General features: G+C 47.3%; 1 protein-coding gene across 11 annotated transcripts in view; it reads left to right on the forward strand.

Annotated features, from left to right (window-relative positions):
* The window catches only part of ZNF385A (zinc finger protein 385A), a 529,518-nt gene that overhangs the window by 275,180 nt on the left and 235,806 nt on the right, over nucleotides 1–18,532 (forward strand). For 2 of the 11 annotated variants that reach the window (XM_069653226.1, XM_069653227.1), the window contains exon 1: nucleotides 10,536–10,724. The exons of 6 other annotated variants lie outside the window; for them this stretch is intronic. The gene's annotated coding sequence lies outside the window, so the exon portion shown is untranslated. Of the gene's footprint in view, nucleotides 1–10,535; nucleotides 10,738–18,532 lie in introns of those variants that run through there. 3 more of the 11 variants (XM_069653229.1, XM_069653231.1, XM_069653228.1) reach the window with 2 other exon arrangements.

Genomic DNA, 18,532 nt, shown 5'->3' on the forward strand with positions numbered 1-18,532 from the left:
GCTCAATGGGAATGGGGAGGGAGCTAACAGTGGGCCCGTTAATAACGGTGCCCATTGTTAGCTCCCTGGTCCGCTAGCGGGACCCGCTAAGGGCACCTGGATTTACCAGGCGCCCTTTGCGGGTCCCACGAGCAGGCTCGTAATAGGGAGGTAAGGGGTTAAAGGCGCCAGCACCATTACCGGCACCATTAACCCCTTACCGCCCAGCTCGTAATGACCCCCATAGTGTGTGAAGTTGTTCCATGTAGCCCACTTGCATTTAGACTCTTGCTGCAGTCAGGGGCAGAGAGCTTCCTCAACTAGCGGGATTTGGGCCTCTATGGCAAGATGATTTTTCCTGGAGCTCAGCTCTGTCTTCTTCCGGCCCCGTCCTTCCCTTGTTTAAAACAAACCACAGTTTATTCTAAGAGGCAACTTCCAGGCGATTCCAGCATTGCCTGGTTCCTAGTGAACTATTACTTTTGGATAGCATTTTGGCAATCCCAGGAGTTAACATCCGGGTGACATGCATCACTTCAGTCTTAATTACTTCCTGTTGAAGTTCAATGTCACTACCAGTCAAAGTTATTCCAGGTTAAAAGTCACTTCTAATAGCCTTTACTGCCAGGAACTATCTGATCACTCCCATTCCCCACACGGAGTGTAACCCAGGCCAATCTGCAGCTGTTGAGGTGTCCCGCTATCCGTTAGGTGAGTGTACCTGCCACACCAGTCACAGCCTCTAGGGCCAGAGGGTAATCATCACAGCTGCTAGACGTGGCATCATTTCTCCTCAGCGTGGATCGCCCTGTAACTCTGCATTCTGGTACAAAAGAAAAACACATGTATTAACTTCCTCTCCTACCGCATCCTTTCCTATGCCAGCCCTTGAAACCCTTTTCTTGATGTGGGTGGGTGGGTGAACCTTTTCCTGCTGCCATGCCAAACAATTAGTATTTTCTAGTGGTGGCAGTGTTTATTAAACCCCTCACGCCAGGCGTCATTCAGGAAGTGAGTTCCCTTCTTCAGCATACGAGTGACATGCAGACTAGAAAGTTAAACAGGAAGGGATTTTTGGTGCGGGGGAAAGGTAGCATTGAGATTAAAGGGTTGGAACAGGTAGTCCTTACTCATCACGTGAGAAGTGGCATGAAGACTGGAGCAGATGAATATGAAGTGGCTTCACATCAGGGCAGAGGTAGCAGGAGGACTCAAAGGCTGAAGTAAGTACTGAAATCCAATAGAGGCAAATATAGCACAGGGACGAGAAGGTTGAAAAGAGAATTCCCCAAAAGCCTTTCTTGAAAATCTGGAATCTTGGTTGAATACTGACGCACTAGACCTAAACAATCTTATGGTCCTGGGCAATTTTAATATTTAGTACCCGGCGGGGGAGTGTGGTTGGGGGGGTGCCTCTTAGCCAATGAGGAGGCTTGGAACGGGGGCTTTACCAGCGGTAATCCACCCGATCCAAGCTGCCTCACAGCTGGAGGCCGCCATCTTCCCACGCCGGGGAACGATTTAAGTGTGGTCCGCCCCCTTTCGCCCTCCCTTCCCCATCCACAGAATTCCCCTCCACCCTCACTTACCTTCTTTTCAGTCCACTTCTGTCCCCTGTGCGTCCACTCTCGATCTGCAACAGGCAGTCATGAAAAAGAAGAAGGAACTGCGTGTAGTCCCTCCTCTTCTTTCCATGGTGGTCATGTTTTTGTTTACTTGTTTTAATCGGCGCCATGGAAAGAGAGAAGGGACTATGTGTCCCTTCACCTGTTTCCATGGCGCCCATTTTTTTTGTTAACTTTTTTCAATGGCCGCCAGGGAAAGGGAAAACGGACTACGTTTTCTCTTCCCTGGCAGCCATTCTTTTTAAATGTTTTGTTTTTGTTTGGAAACGTTAGTGCGTTTCGGAACAGAAACAAAAATGATTTTAGTAGCCCGGTTTTATGGGCTGGGGTACTAATAGCAATAAGCCCCTCGCAGCGGGGGCATTAACACTTCAGGTAATACTCCGGGGAATTCATTAAGGCCCCATTGCCTGTAACTATGGGCTGCAGAGCATTACCTGAAGTGGCAATCCCTCCCCCTGCTCAGGGCTTATTGCTTAATTGGTTGGATGGACACGCCCATCCTGAATCCAAACTTCTCAGTCTACTTTTGCAGGCACACTGTTGTTTTCATTGGTGGGTAATACATACACATTGCAAAGGCCGCTTTCTGTACCAGGAATTGTTTACAGATCCTACGGCAGTTTTTGATAACAAGGGAGGAAGGATAGCTCATGGGCAAGGAGTTTGTCTTGGAAGAAAGACAACGCAGCACAACACAGGTTCGAATACCGATCCTGTGCTTAGAAACCACTCGTTGGTATTAAGCGTGTTATAAAAGAAGAATTGTAATTACCCGTTTCTCGGTCTGAACATTTTATTCAATTTTTACCTTAGACTATCCGCTCTCTTCACTCTGTACAGTTGGCCCAAAGCCCAGATCTCTCTCTCAGAAAAGACATGCATTGTCATAACCCCAACTAATGACTGAATGAACTTCATCATTTAAAAATAAATCCTGCTCTTTCTTGTCATGAATTTGCTGATGATCTATTTTCTTCTTTCAGTAATATATGAAACAATATTGCCCTTTTGCAACATGTAACTAGCCATGATCATACGAAACGAACTCCCTGGTTCACTACCATCTTCATGGAAACCAAATCATCCCTACTTAAATCAGAACGTATGTGGAAAACATGTCCTTCGAGGATCGGTTAAATCATCTCAAGTCCATATGCAAGAAATATAAACTAGTCATCTATAGTGCTAAAAAACACTATCTGCACGAGCGATAAAGAAGGCTGATCATGCTCCTAGAAAATCATTTCAGACTGTGAAGTCTTTACTAAATCCATGTGCAGCTTTAATTACTATTCCTGAGAAGAGCTCTCTCACTTTAAATGATTGTTTCATCTATGAAATACCATGTATTTAATCCAACATAAAATTGTTTAAGGTATCAGGGATACGTCACAAAATTGTTCAGCAGTCATCTAATGATCCACTCAATTCACCTAATTTCCACTTGAACAATTAGGTTTTTCCCGGTGTCCATAGAGGAAATCATTTGTATATTTAAAAACTGAAACCCACTGTCTATCATGAGCAACCACTACCGGCACTCACGGCCAAAACCTTCACACAGTCAATTGCATAAACTATTATCTCGTTCACCAACACATTGGTAACTGAATGTCTTACATTTAAGGCCAGCAATTAAATCTCCTCCCTTAAAAAGAACATATTTAGATCCTCCTGTTTTGAACAATTACTGACTTGTGGCAGGCCTCTCTTGGCTTTTGTAAGATTCTGGAACAGATAGTTTCAGCTCTATTGCAATTGTCTGTTGAGTTCCACTTCCTACTCAGCCAATGCCAATCAGGTGTCTGCCCCAGAAAAAGTACAGGAACCTCTTCACTTAGGGACTTGGAGAACATTTTAGAACAAGCAGACAAAGGTGGTCTCACTCTTCTAGTTATTCTGGATCTACCTGCGCATTGGCCATGGTTGACCATGATATTCTTATTCACTGACTTGAGAAATATGCTTTATTTACACTCATGTTTTCAAGTGAAGCTCCGATCACATTTGTCTTCTAAACAACCCTTAACATGCGCAGTCCATCCTCTCCCGCTACCTTTAAATATAAACATCTCACCATCATATGACATTTATACCAGATATAGTCTTGGCGACCATCTGTATGCTGATGACACTACATTTTATATCTAACATCAAACATCAAAGTCAATGATAGCTTGATCAACTTTCTTGATAACGTGTGATCTTGGATCTGGACAATGTACTACAACTTAACTCAAATAAGACAGAGGTTATCCTTTTCAGGCCGAAACACAACATTTGACATTTTGATAATATCTGCTCCCCTCCTAATCTATTTGACATTCCCATGAGCTTTGCACCTAAAGTGCCTTCTAATGACAACAGGATTTAAACCAGAAAGCCCAAAGTCACCAATTGGTGAAATTCGCCTTTTACAAGCTTCTGCTACTGCAAAGGATCTCCCTGTATTTATATTGAGAGAAGCTCCTTTCAGATCTATTCAAAAACTGATTGCTGTAATTCATTACATGTAGGCATCAACTACTTTGATTGGTGTAATTCATTATGTGTAGGCATCAATGGCTATCCGATCGAACAAATGCAAAAGGTAAAGAACGCAGAGCTTCATGTGATATTCCAACTCACCTGTAGGGAAAACTCCACCAGCTTTCGCCAAACACTCTGCTGGCTCCCAGTGAGATGGCAGATTATTTCAAAGTACATTGCTTACCATTTAAATGTCTTCAAGGATTGGCTGCCTCCAATCTTCAAAATAAAATGCACCTTTATATATGAACTACATCACTATTTTCAAAGGATAAGACCCTTCTTGTGTTTCTTAAGACCCAGCTTACATATGGAGGTGACCATAGATTTTCAGTGACTCTGGAACTCCCTTCCACAGAAGATTAATTTGATAATTTACTTCATTTTTGTAAAGACATCAAGTCCTGGTGTTCTGGTTCTTGCTCTCGCTTCCAAGGGTTTGATGACATTGCGCAGTGCCTTGAGGACGTTCATTCTGTCTGGGGCGCATTATACATTCAAATTGCAAATGGGAAATTACAAAATGTTCTCATTGGGGCAGCGGGCATGGGACATGATGAAGGAAGCAGGAAATGATCAGGCATTGATATAGGGTAGAATTAGCACTAGGAGTTTACAACAGAGAATGACTGCCTATAAGAATCGCAGGCAGTAGCATATAGGAAGTGCTCTGCTGTTGGGGTGCAGCTAAGGTGAGGATTGGAGGACTCACTGGCGATGTCTACTTTTGACTAGTTATAATTCGTGTCTACTGGATCCAGTTCAGTGCATTCAGTTCAGATGTTTGATCTTCTCACTGGTGTCTAATGGCTAAAAAAACATGTTGGTTACATGTGGAATTTGTATTTAACCATTAGAATACCAAATGTTTCCCCAGTAGACCAGCATAGTGCAAATTTCCAAAATGCAAATGCTACACCACGAAGCCTAGAGGGGTTCGTCTAAATAAGGGGTCTTCAAAAGAGCTCCTTGGGAGCCTAACACATGGCAGGCTTGCAGCATGGTAGCCGCTGGCATCTGCAATCGATTCCCATTTAGATTCACTGTACTCAGACATGCTGTGCGCGGATGTCGTCAAAACGTGGCACTGGTTTGGATCTTTTGCACTGGGATTTGAGACAACATTGATCTAAGTGAATTGGGAAAATAAAAATGGTATGTGCAGAATTGGCTTATCACGAAAGAGGGAAGAGAATTGACCTTCCTTTACGAATGTACTGTTTTGCCTTTGCCCTCTTGCTTTGGGCACTGTGTGGCCCAAGCAGCTGTTACCCGTGTTCAAGTAATCCTCCCAGTGTTGTGTGATTGTCCCAAGCAGCTGTTACCCGTGTTCAATACTCCTGCCGGATTGTGTGATTTGCTGTGTTAAGCACAGACATCAAGCCCCGGAGTATCAACGCTGCAGGTTGGTTCATATTTACAGGGCTAGTTCTGTTACATACAACAATCAGAATACTGCATACAGGTGTGCAACGTTTTTATTCAGCCTGCCCAATTGCGCAAAGTGCAAATGCCGCTACACAAAACTGCAAAGTTCCCCAGGTTTTTACACCAACAGCAAAGTTTCATTTGTGTTGGCGCCATCCATTTAGCAGATTACATTTCTCATCAATTGTGTTTGTGGATAAAAATCATTGAGCACACGTATGTGTGTGATGTTCATAAAAAATACAGTTAAAGCAAAGCAGGTAAAAGAATTGCCCAGAAACAGACTGTTTAGCAATTACGATTTTTTAGAATGAGGAAATGTGAGTCTCGCGGAGCAGAACCAAGGACTGACCCTGATGCTTCCAGCCCCTCCCACCCCCCTTCCCGGGTCATTACTCTACAGCCCCTCCCTCCGCCATGGGGGGAAAACATGGAAGCAGGGTACTGTCTAGTCTGATGTTGCACAGCTGCACATGGAGTGCTTATCACCATCACCCCTTTCCCCTGAAATTAATTGTCAATCATTTGCAAGACAAAACTTCAGCAGTTCGGGTTGTGCAGGGCTATTTCTATGGGGATTACACCACTACTGCGACTCTAAAAGGCTGACTGTGCTTTGGCATTTTAGAGAATGCCGACGCCCATTACTCCGCCGGAGTGGAGTGGCAGTTGCGGGGGTGTCCCCCGCTCTCCTGGTCACAGTAATGGGAGTCAGGGGTTGCTGGGGTGTCTCCTCTTACAGTTACGGTAAGCGGGGCAACAGGAAAAATATTTTTTTTTAAGAAAAGACCCTGCGCAGTCAGCGTCACCCAAGTGGGAGGGACTGGCGCTGCATGTGTACAAGGGAGTCGGCAGCGCACACAGAAGTGCGCCCTGGTAAAGGCAAGTGGGGTGCAGGGTGGCGGTTGGATTATTGGGGATGTCAAAAGTGATCTGTCTGATCACTGCGCCGCACCGTAATTGGCGTCGACATTTTCGTCGGCGCAGTTACAGACCGCACAGTGATGACATAGATATTTTCTATGCACAGACACCATGGGTTTGCAAGATAATCAATGAATGCTCAGCATGTCAGCAGAAGGTTCTTCTGGGTTGCAGCTGGGGAAAATTCAGTCCCTCCCCCAGCAACACCGATCCAGCTAATATGGCATATGTGTACTAAAGCACCTGCAGAACCAGATTGTGCAGACTGCATTGTCACATGCTAACAACTTCTGATCGCTTGCACACTCCTAATCCTGCCCGACAAACATTCGGAAGTCTGTGCTCAGTTACTAATAGCTGTGAATATCTGGCATTAAAGTGACATTAAATATTGAAGACTGATTGATCAAATCTAGTCAGTCACCTCTATGTTTCTCGTGAGTGGTGATACCAAAGCAGGTTCATAGAGGTAATGCAGCACAAAGGCGCTCAGAGGCAGATAGCGCTTCCCATAGTGTGAGGTGTGAAGATATCTGGATACACTTTAAAGATAGCTATCAGTCAAGTATGTGATGTTGTCACACACAGAGTGTCTGTGTGGCAGAAGTGGTGCAGTGGTGTGACGTGCGACAAGGCCATGCTTCACCATGTTTAGTGATGCTGATGTTATCCGCACTGTTCCTCCCTGCTGCGCTTTGTCTGTTTGCTTTGTGTAATACGCAGATGCGGCCGATGCGACAGCATTTCATAAGACTCTTTGCTATTGAAGGCAAAACCGTTTGCCGGTCTGCGATCCGGCTTTCTTTCACTTCTTGGCAAGACTTTGTATCTAATTGCCAGACACACCTACCGCACCCAAGAAAGTATCCCTCCCAAACATAAGCCATTAATTAAATGGGAAGGAAAGCAGCCCAACTTCTAGCTTGGCTCAGGGTTGTGCATCGCCTAATCTAGGGCACAGAGGAGAACCTTTCATCACTAATTCCAGGGAATACATGTTCATTAGAGGAGCGTCTAGCACAGTTAATGAGCTCCTCTGCTTGTGCAGTGCATGCATCCCACATTTTCACCCAGAGGCTCCAGGCACTTAACATCCTTTCTTGTAAGGTGACTGACCATGTTTAGGTCCTGATTCATGGATTTTTTGTGTGGGGGAAATCGGGATTTTGTGGGTCCATTTTGTGAGCAAAATCCCGTTTGTCGAATCATGGAATCGACTACGCAGGACTTTTCCGGGACTTGTAGGAAGTTTGCGCAGGCACGGCACGTCTCTGTGAGCGTTTCAGTGCGTTGTACGAAACTCCTCGCAAAGTGTGGGTTGGGCCTACGCAGAGACCTAAATAGGGAGCGGAACATGCGGAATGAGGAAGAACAAGGGAAAATGTGGGCATATGTCGAGGGACGTTCTGCGCAAGAAGATTGCACGCCACCAACTGCGCACAACCAAGCGTATTCATGGAACTGACCACGCAGCATCACATTGGGGGATTCAGCATTTCAGCATGCTACGCCCTGGATCAAACTGCCATGTGAAAGCAGGCAGAAGGCCCAGATTGCATAGGAATCACTGTGCAAAGGTAAGGTCCGATCGGGAATTTTTTGGTACCTACATGCAGTTGGGGGGGGAGCGCTGGAAGGGGTGCGTGTATGCAGAGAAGCGGGGTGCAGGCGCGGTTTACAGGGGTTCGCACGCAGATTGACCGGGAAATTACTTGAGTTACGGAATGGTCCACATATTGTTGGGTTGCTGTTAATAGGGGCGACACAAAGCAGTGTCGCAAGGGTGCTTGCTTGGTTGCAGGGGACCCCACACACGATTACCAGGATGCATCAGTTTGCGGCCGAGCAACGCACACAGGTAGGTATTAGTGACTAGATCTGCTTTGCAGGGGGGCATGTTGGCGACATTGCAGCCGCGACTTGCACATAGAGTTACTTTGCGGCAAACATTCCATGAATACACGGAACGTGCACAAAAACTACTGCACGCAGGGACTCGCAAAGTCAATCTCGCCACATGAACTTTGTGGGATCTATGCACACTTTTCCATGTATCAGGTCCATAATCTTCAACAAACTAAAGCTAATTGGTTATGTCTACAATCACAAAGTCCAAATGCGGCAACTGTACACAATCCTAAATGCATACAATTACAAAAAATGCTCCCTCAATATACTTTCTTCAAATGTACACAAAACATACACAATTGTGCAAGAATCGTCCCAAGACTGTTGCAGATGAAATCATTGACAGGACTTCACTCCTGGCACGAGCAGAAGTAACTAACCACTCAAAACAAACACTGCTGGAATGCAAGACATGCCCAAGAGTTGACTCGGAATCAATCAATTTTGATCTGTAACCCAAGGGGTGCCTATCGCACCCCCACAGACCAAATGGATTGGTAGGGGCGGGTGAGCACCCAAAAGACACCTTCACCAACCAACTGCAACCCACCACCACCAACACTCCACAACCAGGGTCAAATCAAACTGAGAAAGAAGGGTAATTTCAAAGACCATAAAGGTGACACCAATTCAGGGTAGAATTGTACAGGGCAATGATCACTGCCTCTTCACTTGCTCTACCGGTGAATGGCTATTCCCTTCACGCCCTCACAGCTACAACGTCCAACAATCGCAAGTTCTACTGGAAAACCCTCTCTGACCTTGACAAACAGATGCCCTCCATCTTTGTGGAACATTTTATCTCCCCTGAAAAGGCCATGGGTGATGCCGCCATACTTCCTCCCTCCCAGAGTGCAAAGTGAGATACGTCCATGCACAATGTGATGGCTGAGACATCGAGGGCTCTTGCCTGGTGAACCTTTCCCCAGCTTTATCTGGCACCAGACCACTCTTCCCTGTGGGAGAAGATGTGCCAACCAACACTTCTCGGTCAGTCAGGAGATGCGCCCTGATGCCTGCCCTGGTGCAGTATAAATAAACAAATAAACACAGAAATAAAAGGAGGGCCTGCCTTAGGTCCCTTGCACACACATGTCAATTAATTGGCACTGATCTGCAGCACAATCATATGCCAAAGAGTTAACCTGTCACGTTCTGGTGCCAGGAATGTATCATAGTCTTCTGTAAGCTGTGGAAGATCAGGGCACCGATCTTTCATAGAGCCATTGGGAACTTCGCCATCTACTTGTGTGCTTCTGGGAGGAGTGACGTACATTCCTGTAACTTGTAATGAGACGAAGCATAGACCGCGTTATTCTGAGCACAAGCTTTGCTCCGATTATAATGTCCCCTCTCAAATATGTCAGGAGTTGCTGCACCACAGGCCAGGAAACCTTCTGATGGTTAATGACCTGCACCAGTGGGGCACTGTCAGACCAGATAACTACATGGCTTTCCTTGAAGCAATGCAACATACATGGGGGCACAATTCCTCCCACTGCTAAAGTCAAATCTATTTCAATTGGCTGTCAACCCACAAGACTGCGACCCTTGAAAAATGTGTTGCACGTTGCCCCTTCCGTCCTACTTTTTTGGTACACTTCTACCATTGGAATCCACCTGCATTGTTGAAATCTTTAAAGTTCAGTGACAGTCCCCAAAGCATAAAGCTGCAAGGTAGCAAAGCAGGTTGTGTGGCTGTTGCTGAGATGTTATATGTTGAGATCAACCTATCCATTCTTTAGGTTGTTTCGAATTCCTTCTGTAATATGCAATGTTTCCTTGTATTGTTGCCCCCGTAGTGAAAATCGAATGCAGGCACCCATGCAGCGAGACCCGGTGGCATGCTTTGCTTTCTCTGCATGGGTGATCTTTTTTTAGGAGCTCTTGGGGTGGCGGGGCCGATGGCCCCTGGGGTGGCGTGGCCCGCTCTGTGGTCTACAGGTGGCCTGTGCTGTCACAGGGTGGCACGGTCTACAGGCACGGTGCGTGGCGGTCCTGCACTCGAGATCCCTCTGAGCGTTATTTGGGATGTTTCCATCCTGCTTCTGGAACCGTGCGCAGTGTGAGCGCTCAGGCGCCCTCCTCCCGCCCCCCTGGCCCCGTCTCCCCTGTTCCCATTTGTTGGTGGGGAAGCTCGGCCCTCGCGGGGCGGGGATGTCCCCTCAGCCGGTGCTCAGGCAGGGGATGGGTGCTGCCTTCAGTGTGTTCATGACCGCGGCTTAATGCTTGGGAGAGTCGCCGGGGATTTCGTGGCTGGACGCAAGACACGGGGTTTCTGCCGGAACTTGGAGCCACAGCCTGGACGGTCCGCTGGCTGCGGACACGGTAAGGCGCAGCCGTACGTTTCGCCTTATGTCGCTCCCGCTTCTTCTGCCTTGAAGTCTCCCGTAACCAACGAATCTCTCTGTGTCCAGCTCTCTCGCACGGAGTGGCGTTCTGTGGTCCCCCTCACCTCTCTCTCACTCCCATCTTCCAACCCGTCTTATTAAATTACTCCTTTTTGTTCCTGGAACTCGCTCTTCTTGTCTTGCCTTCATTCGGTTCTTTCTACCTCTTCCTTTGTTCCACTCTCTTCTTTTTATCATCTCTCCATTCCCCCCATCCTGCTCCCTTTCACCCCTCTCTGTCTCTCCTCTCTCTCATTCTCACCATCACCCCCCCCTCCCCACCCATTGTGCGCCCCTCCTCTGGATCTTTCTTCCTACCCCTTCCCTTCTGCCCCTTTCCATCGCCTGTCTCTTCTCCCAATCTCCTCTGCATCCCAGTCTTGTTAGTTTAAGAACCATTAACACACGCACCCACAAACACACGAATACCATGTACATACCTGAATACCTACCTACATGGGTGTCATGTACATACATGCACACATAGCATTTAGCCACATACCCACATACATAACTTGCCCACATGCATAACCAATCATCCCACCAAACTGCCAACATCCACACACATGCTCCACGCGCGTATACCCGGCCGGATGGTCTTCTTTGCTGCCATGTCGGGCAGGGCGCTTGTCGGATAAGATAACGGATACGCATTCTCGGAATATCCCGCTACGCGCCCCCTGCGGCTGCCCCGGCCTGGGTTCCGATACCCTTGACCCTGGGTCTTGGCTCTCACGGTTGAGTGTCTCCGTGTCTGCTCCGCCTTCGAGGCACCTGCCGTCACCCCTCGGCTAGAAATGCCACCACACAGACCCAGTGCACGTGCGGAGCACGGTGGAGACCGGGGAGGGCCCCGCGTGCACTCCTGCCAGTGCCGGGGTATGCGGGGGTGCTCCGGGACCGTGTCCTTTGCATACTGCTCGCGAGAGTCAACAGATGGGAAGGGGGGCGCGCCGGCTGCCGAGGCTTGCAGAGGCAGGAAGAGGAGACGCATGGACGCGCAGCAATTGCCGAGGCTCGACTGGAAAGGCAGGGACGAGTGAGGCGCGGGGAGCCCGTGGGAGCAGGGACTGCAGAGGCAGGCAGAGCAGGGGATGTGGGGATGGGGCGCAGGGTGAGCAGGAACCACTGAAACAGGGAAGGGCAGGGAGGCATGGGAAGTCGGGTGCTGCTGACATGTGTAAAGGGGGGAGGGGTGCGAGGGCTACCTAGATGTGGGCATGTCTGAGAGCCATGACTGTTGAGGAGGGTGGGGGGTCAGCAGGACAAGAGCCGAAGGATGCATGGAAAGCTGGCACAGTGGAGGAGGGATGAGCACGGCAGGAAGGAGGAGCAGGAACTGCCAAGGAGTAGCAAGGCGTGGAATTAGAGCACCCAGGCCTTGCAGGAGGGAGAGAGAGGAACTGCTGGTCCGGGTCAGGGGGCACAGTTCCTGTCGGGACATAGATGGCTGAAGCGCCGGGCATTGGAAAGGATGGAAAAGCAGGAACAGCTGAGTCAGCACCAACGAGTGGAGAGCGGGGTCTGCTGGGGGACTGGAGGGCAGGTGGAGCAGGGACTGCTGGGAGGGGGCAGGGCAAAGGAGGATCTGCCAAGGGGGCACAGGGAGAGTTGGGGGAACTACTAGGAATGGCCATGGGGGGAGCAGGGTCTCCTGACAAGGGCGGGGCCTCATTTTGGGGAGAACGGAGAGTGGTGAGAACGGATGGCTTTTAGCCAGAGGCAGATCAGGCCAAGTTTTGGGGTTTGGGAATGAACTACACGTGGTAACCGAAGGCCCCTTTTGGAGCGCCTCAATCATCATCTTCATAGGTTCATGTAATGCAGCACAATGCAGCACATTCCGACGAGTGAGCATATATGCCACAAACATTCTTTAAAAAAAATACTAACGATGTATAGAATTATACATAACAGCAAAGGCAACCAGAAACAATCCTTACCAAAATGCAGGAAAAAAAGAAGTAAAGAAAGAGAAAAAAAACCACACAAAAAACAAACCACCAACCTACCGCAACACAATACATTCCATCCACCATCCACATTCCGTACTTATTCAGAACTACACATTTAACGTAAAATTAATTCCAAATCTACATAACAATTAAGCTAGATTAACCTCTGGAAATCTCCCCCAGATGTCCTCTTCTTCTGTTGCTGCAGTATAACCTTCTCAATGCGGGACAGAGCATGCATTTCCTAAAGCCATGCTGGCTTATCTGGCTAGATGGGCGACTCCTACTCCCACAGGATAATCTTTATTGCAGCCAATGAATCTCTAAACAGTAGACACTCCTTCTTACACGCCCAATCACCATAAGCCAGAAAAACCTTCATGTATGTGAGGAATTCGACCATCCATCCGCACAGTGGGTGTGTGCTCACCTGGGCTTTTTTGAAATTTTTAATGAAATTGATTGATGATATATTAAATTCTGGAAAAATGTGTGGGGCTAATCTACACACATTTTCACTGCACGACATACACATAGACCGCTGTACTCTGGGTGGACCCAGCTTTCAGGCGCTGCCCCCCCTGTCATATTTAGTTGGGATATGAGAGCCAAGAGTACATCAAGGCATGGCAAAAGGGGGAGGGCAAAACCTTCCTCCTGCCATGGCCAGCCTAATTAACTAACAAAGGCTCCATGGATCCGCCCTGTCCCTTTGTTAGCTCTGCTGGTGACGGCTTTTAATATTAATCAGAGATAATTCAAACAGGCCCATGTGGTGCCTGGCTGCAGGACAAACAAAAGAGAAAAACTCAACAACCTTTGATATACATCTGTGTCAACTTGAAGCGAGCTCCAACCTCTTAGTATTAGTAGTGGCAGTGAAATGTCATGTCTGGGACAGCTGTTTACAGTAGTCATCCATTCAGGGGCACCCCATTCATAAGGTATGAGAATGTGGTTTGCAGAAGTCAGAAAAACCGGTCTCACCCCAGCTTCAAAGGAGACCTGCCACTTTAACCAGGAACCACAGAGAGCTCAATTAACCAGAGAGACACTTTGATTCACAAGAGACAGGAGGATGGGTGGGACTTAGATTTATATCTATTTACCCCTTTACGTTTTCTGTTGCAAGGCACTCTGGTTATGACCTCAGGCATACCAGAGACTGCTGATGGGGACCCAGGATTGGTTCATTAAGGTACGCTTAGCCTACATCAATCACTGTGGCACATTTGGCTTTAAAAGATGGCTGAGACCCTCTTTTGGGCAAATTATCTGAAGACTTCATAAGGAGTAGCAAGAAGAACTCAGCATTGGACCCTGGCTGAAGGTACAGTCTGCCTTACATCTTCCGCCAGTGAAGCAAGGCCAGGACTTCCAAGAGGGAAGCACGATCCCTCCCCTAAACATCTCCCAGGGAACAGAGGGAGATACTGAATCCAGAGGACCCTCGAGCTGCAATCGACTGCAAAAAAGTACACGGAAAGGGGGCTCTTAGGGATTGTCTTGAATGTCCTGTCTTTTTTATAATATGTAATTTTGTACTTTTGTAAAGTAGGTTTAGCCATGTGTCGAAAACTATAAATAACTATGAGTATCAGAATGCAGGTATGTCATGAGCCTAAAAGACAGACCTGGCTATTTTTATTTTTTTTACAACCCGACTTTCATGTTACAACTTGAGATCTTTGTAAACTGCTCTATTGGTTGTGCTACTTTCTAATCTTCCCACCGCAGACGAGACTGATGTTATTTTTGTTTTGCGAGAGGCATGCACCTTTCTATTATGAATGATGCAAACATAATTTGCAATTCAACCAAAAACCTGAACAAGTTAATGTTTGCTAACATAGACTAATCAGCTGTAAAAGAAAAAAAAGGTTTAGATAACGATTCCATTTATTTTAGGCAGATTCAGAAACCCACTGAGGGATTTGGAATACACATGTGACATCACCGTGCTAATTGACACGCATTTAAATGTATCACAAGTTGAACATTGTCAGAAAACAGGCCTCATTCACTTGCAACGTGCCACTGATTGAGGTGTCTGGCACCCCCTATTAAGAAGGCATTTCTTAAAATAAAGCGACTGTGTGAAAAAGGTGCAGCACATCGCAAAGGTGCTGAGAGAGTGAGCTTGGAAAATTTTGTGATGGCTTCGAAGCAGGGCAGGTTTAACCATACTGTTGTCAACATTTGTAAGGAGGGGAATTCTGCCCCTTCCTCTTACTCCTAGTCCTCAGCCAGCACTTCCCCGCTTGGCGCTAGGACTCAATGGGAAAGGGGAAGTGGAAACACCGGCACCATCTCGTGATGGAGCCCGTGTTTCCACGTCCGCCTGCAGGCGGGTGGTGTTAAACCCGCCAGGTCAGACCTGGCGGAAATGACACCTCCGCCTGCAGGACTCGAGATTTGACTCGGGTGACTCGTAATGAGGCCCATGGAGATTTTGGGAGAGAAGGAGCTGCTGTCATGTGGATATTTTGGGAGAGAAGGAGCTACTAAGGTATGGAGATTTTGGGAGAGCGGGACCTTCGGAGATTTGGAGATTTTGGGAGAGCAGGAGCTTCTGAGAAATAGAGAGATTTTGAGAGCAGGACCTGATGAGATATGGGGAGGCAGAAGTGTCTGAGATCTGGAAACTCTAAGACAGCACACGCTGATGTGATATGGAGAGGGTAGGAGAGAAGGAAATGTATGAGATATGAGGATTTTTGGAGAGCAGGAAGCCGATGAGATATGGACAGACTAGGAGAGCAGGAGCTCCTGAGCGAGGCAAAGAAGTTCCAAACAAAAAGAGACTTGTGAAGACTGGTAGAGGGGTGTTTGTTGAGCAGAGATATGATGGGGCAGGGGAGGGGAGTATGTTGAGGCGGTCTGTGAGGAATTCGACCATCCACATGGTGGGTGTGCCCTCGCCTGGGCTTTTTTGGATTTTTAAATAAAATTGAATGATGGTAGATCAACCGTTGGAAAATGTATGGGGATAATCTGCACACATTTTCCTATGCTCAACACATGACATACACATAGACCTGTGTACTCTGGGTAGGCACAGCCTACATGTGCTGTCCCCCTTGTCATATTTAGTTGGAATATGACAGCCAAGAGTACATCAACGTATCTCAGAAGGGGAAAGGCAAAACCTTCCTCCTGCCATGACCAGCCTAATTAACTAACAAAGGCACCATGGATCTGCCCTGTCCTTTGTTAGCGGCTGGTGGCAGTTTCACAAATTTCACAGGAGGCCTGTTCGTAGGACCAACAAAAGACAGGAAAACCCCAACAATCTCTGATATGCACTGTGTCAACCTGAAGCCAGTTCTCAGCATCAAGGGCAGTGATCTTTCATACATGGGATTATGTGTTTTCAGTAGGCAACCCTCGCATGGGCACCCCATTTATAAAGTACAAGTATGTGGTTGGATGGCGACCAAAGGTCTGGTCCCAAAGCAGCTTCAAAGGAAACTTGCCACTTTAATCAGGAACCACAGAGAGCTTAATTAACCAGAGAGAGACCCTTTGATCCAGAACAGGCAGAAAGATGGGTGGGACTTATCATTACATGTTTTCACCCCTTTACCTTTTCTGTTGCAAAGCCCTCTGGTTATGACCTCATGCATACAGGAGATTGTCGGTAGGGACCCGGGATTGATTAATTAATGTAGGCTTAGCCTACACCAATCACTGTGTCCCATTTGGCTTTAAAAGAGGCCCATTTCCCTATTTTTGGGAGATCATCTGAAGACTTTGCAAGGAGCAACAAGAAGAACTCATTTGGACCCTTGGACCCTGGCTGAAGGTACAGCCTGCCTTAAAACTTCTGACAGTGAAGGAAGGCCAGGATTTCCAAAGAGGGAAGCAAGATCCCTCCCCTAAACATCTCTATGGGAACAGAGGAAGATACTGAATCCAGAGGACTCTCCAGCAGCTCCAGAACTATTACCCAGCCAGCACACAGCATGCCATGCTAGGCTCTGCAGCAGGCTTCCTAGGTGGGAAGTGCCATGGAGTTTCTGAACCAAACCAAGGACAAGGTTGTTGCCAGCAACATTCTCCTCAGCTTTGAGCCATCCTTCTTAAAGGACAACACGAGTCCAGTGAAGAAGCTCGGAGGAGTGCATAAACAAGCATCAACCTATGTCCGCCTTAAAGGTCATTTTCGAGCCAGTCGAGCCCCTGGAGCAGAAGCAGACTGCACCACTGACTGTTGTCACATCGCGGTTGCAAACGTACTTCGAGGCGCCTCGACCAGTGCTACAGACCCGCCAACTAGCGCTGAGATGATTCCTGCCCCTGAGCTGCCATGTCGGCCAGCCTGCAGCCGTTCGTCCAGCCTCACTTGCCGACCTGCCTGCTGCCTGATACCCGCAGCTGTCTCCCGTCTTGAACTCTGATGCAGGAGCTGCAAAGCGCCCTGAAACCAACTTGACCCTTTCGAGCACCAAGAACTTCTTCAAGCATAAGGTACATTGTGGTTCTGTCCCCCTCATCCTCCTCCGAAGGCGCCTAGTGACATATTATGCCCCATTGCTCCCTTTGTGTTGAAACCAAGTATCCTTGCACTATTTAAATTAATTACTTTACTGACTACCCTCCCATCAGTATCCAGAGTGCATCCCTTTTCTTTCATTGAAACTGCCTGTCCTCTGCATTCCTTTACAGGGTGGGTTGTATTTTGTAATGTGCTAGAACTCTCTGTAGTGATCATAATAAAGCTGATATTTTTATACAACCTTGACCTCACAGTCCCTTTTATTATTGGGTAATAATTGTATTTCCGCTGTGTTGCAACTAACCAACGAGCCACAATCTTTTGGAATTAAGCATGCCGTTCCCTCCATGTTACCAAAATCGGACAAGGAGGTTTATAATTGACTTGTGTTTCCAAACTGTTCGGATCTCTTCTGGTGTACTGGAGTTGTGGGGCTGATTGATGGTTTAGAAACCGATATTTATCCATGAACCACTGTTGCACTGGAAGTTGATTTGTCACAGCGTCATGATGGGGCAGGGAGAGGGGACTATGTTGAGTAGGGTCATACTCGTCAGCCAGGGGGCAGGAACTGCACAGAGGCCAAGGGTCATTGCAGTGAAGTGCTCGGTGATGTGCAGCGTCATTTAGTATATGTAGCATGATGTAAACGTTATTTTAACTACAACACTGAAGACAGGGGAACAGCAAGTGGGGAATCTCATACCATAAGCACAATGAGTAACACAGCCCATGCTGGTTGTAGAGCAGGTGCAGGGCTCCTGAGAAGCACAGTAGGGGGTGCCAAAGAGTTCTAGGCCAAGGGAGTATGTAAGTGACTACTTGTGTGTGAGAGGGCATGAGATCAGTGTGGCACTCAAGATGAGAGGTATAAAGCAAAGTTGCTCAAGAGCAGTAGCAAAAGGATGAAAGCTGGAGACTGCTCTACTCTAATTCCAATATTTACTTGCTCATGCACACATATCTCTGCATAGCAGTAGATGTTGCTGGGGATATAGATGCATGCATATCTGGTGCTAAATGATAAACCCACTTATTTTCCATTATTACATGTTTCATGTTTGGACACACAGCAGGACTTCAAGTACCAGACTGCAATATAAAGTAAGTCTACAAGCAATACTGGGTGATTATGTTACACCTAATATCTGACATCTTGAGATTGCTGTAAACTGCACTGTGGATATACGATTTTTAAAATATAAAGGCACAGCCTAGAAGAATATATGTGACAACATCACCTACTGTTAGTCATTGTTTCACAGAGCATTCCCGTTTACTTTGAAGGAGGCA

This window comes from Ambystoma mexicanum, chromosome 3q (assembly GCF_040938575.1).
Source record: "Ambystoma mexicanum isolate Mex_15411 chromosome 3q, UKY_AmexF1_1, whole genome shotgun sequence".
In the NCBI taxonomy this organism is placed as follows: domain Eukaryota; kingdom Metazoa; phylum Chordata; class Amphibia; order Caudata; family Ambystomatidae; genus Ambystoma; species Ambystoma mexicanum.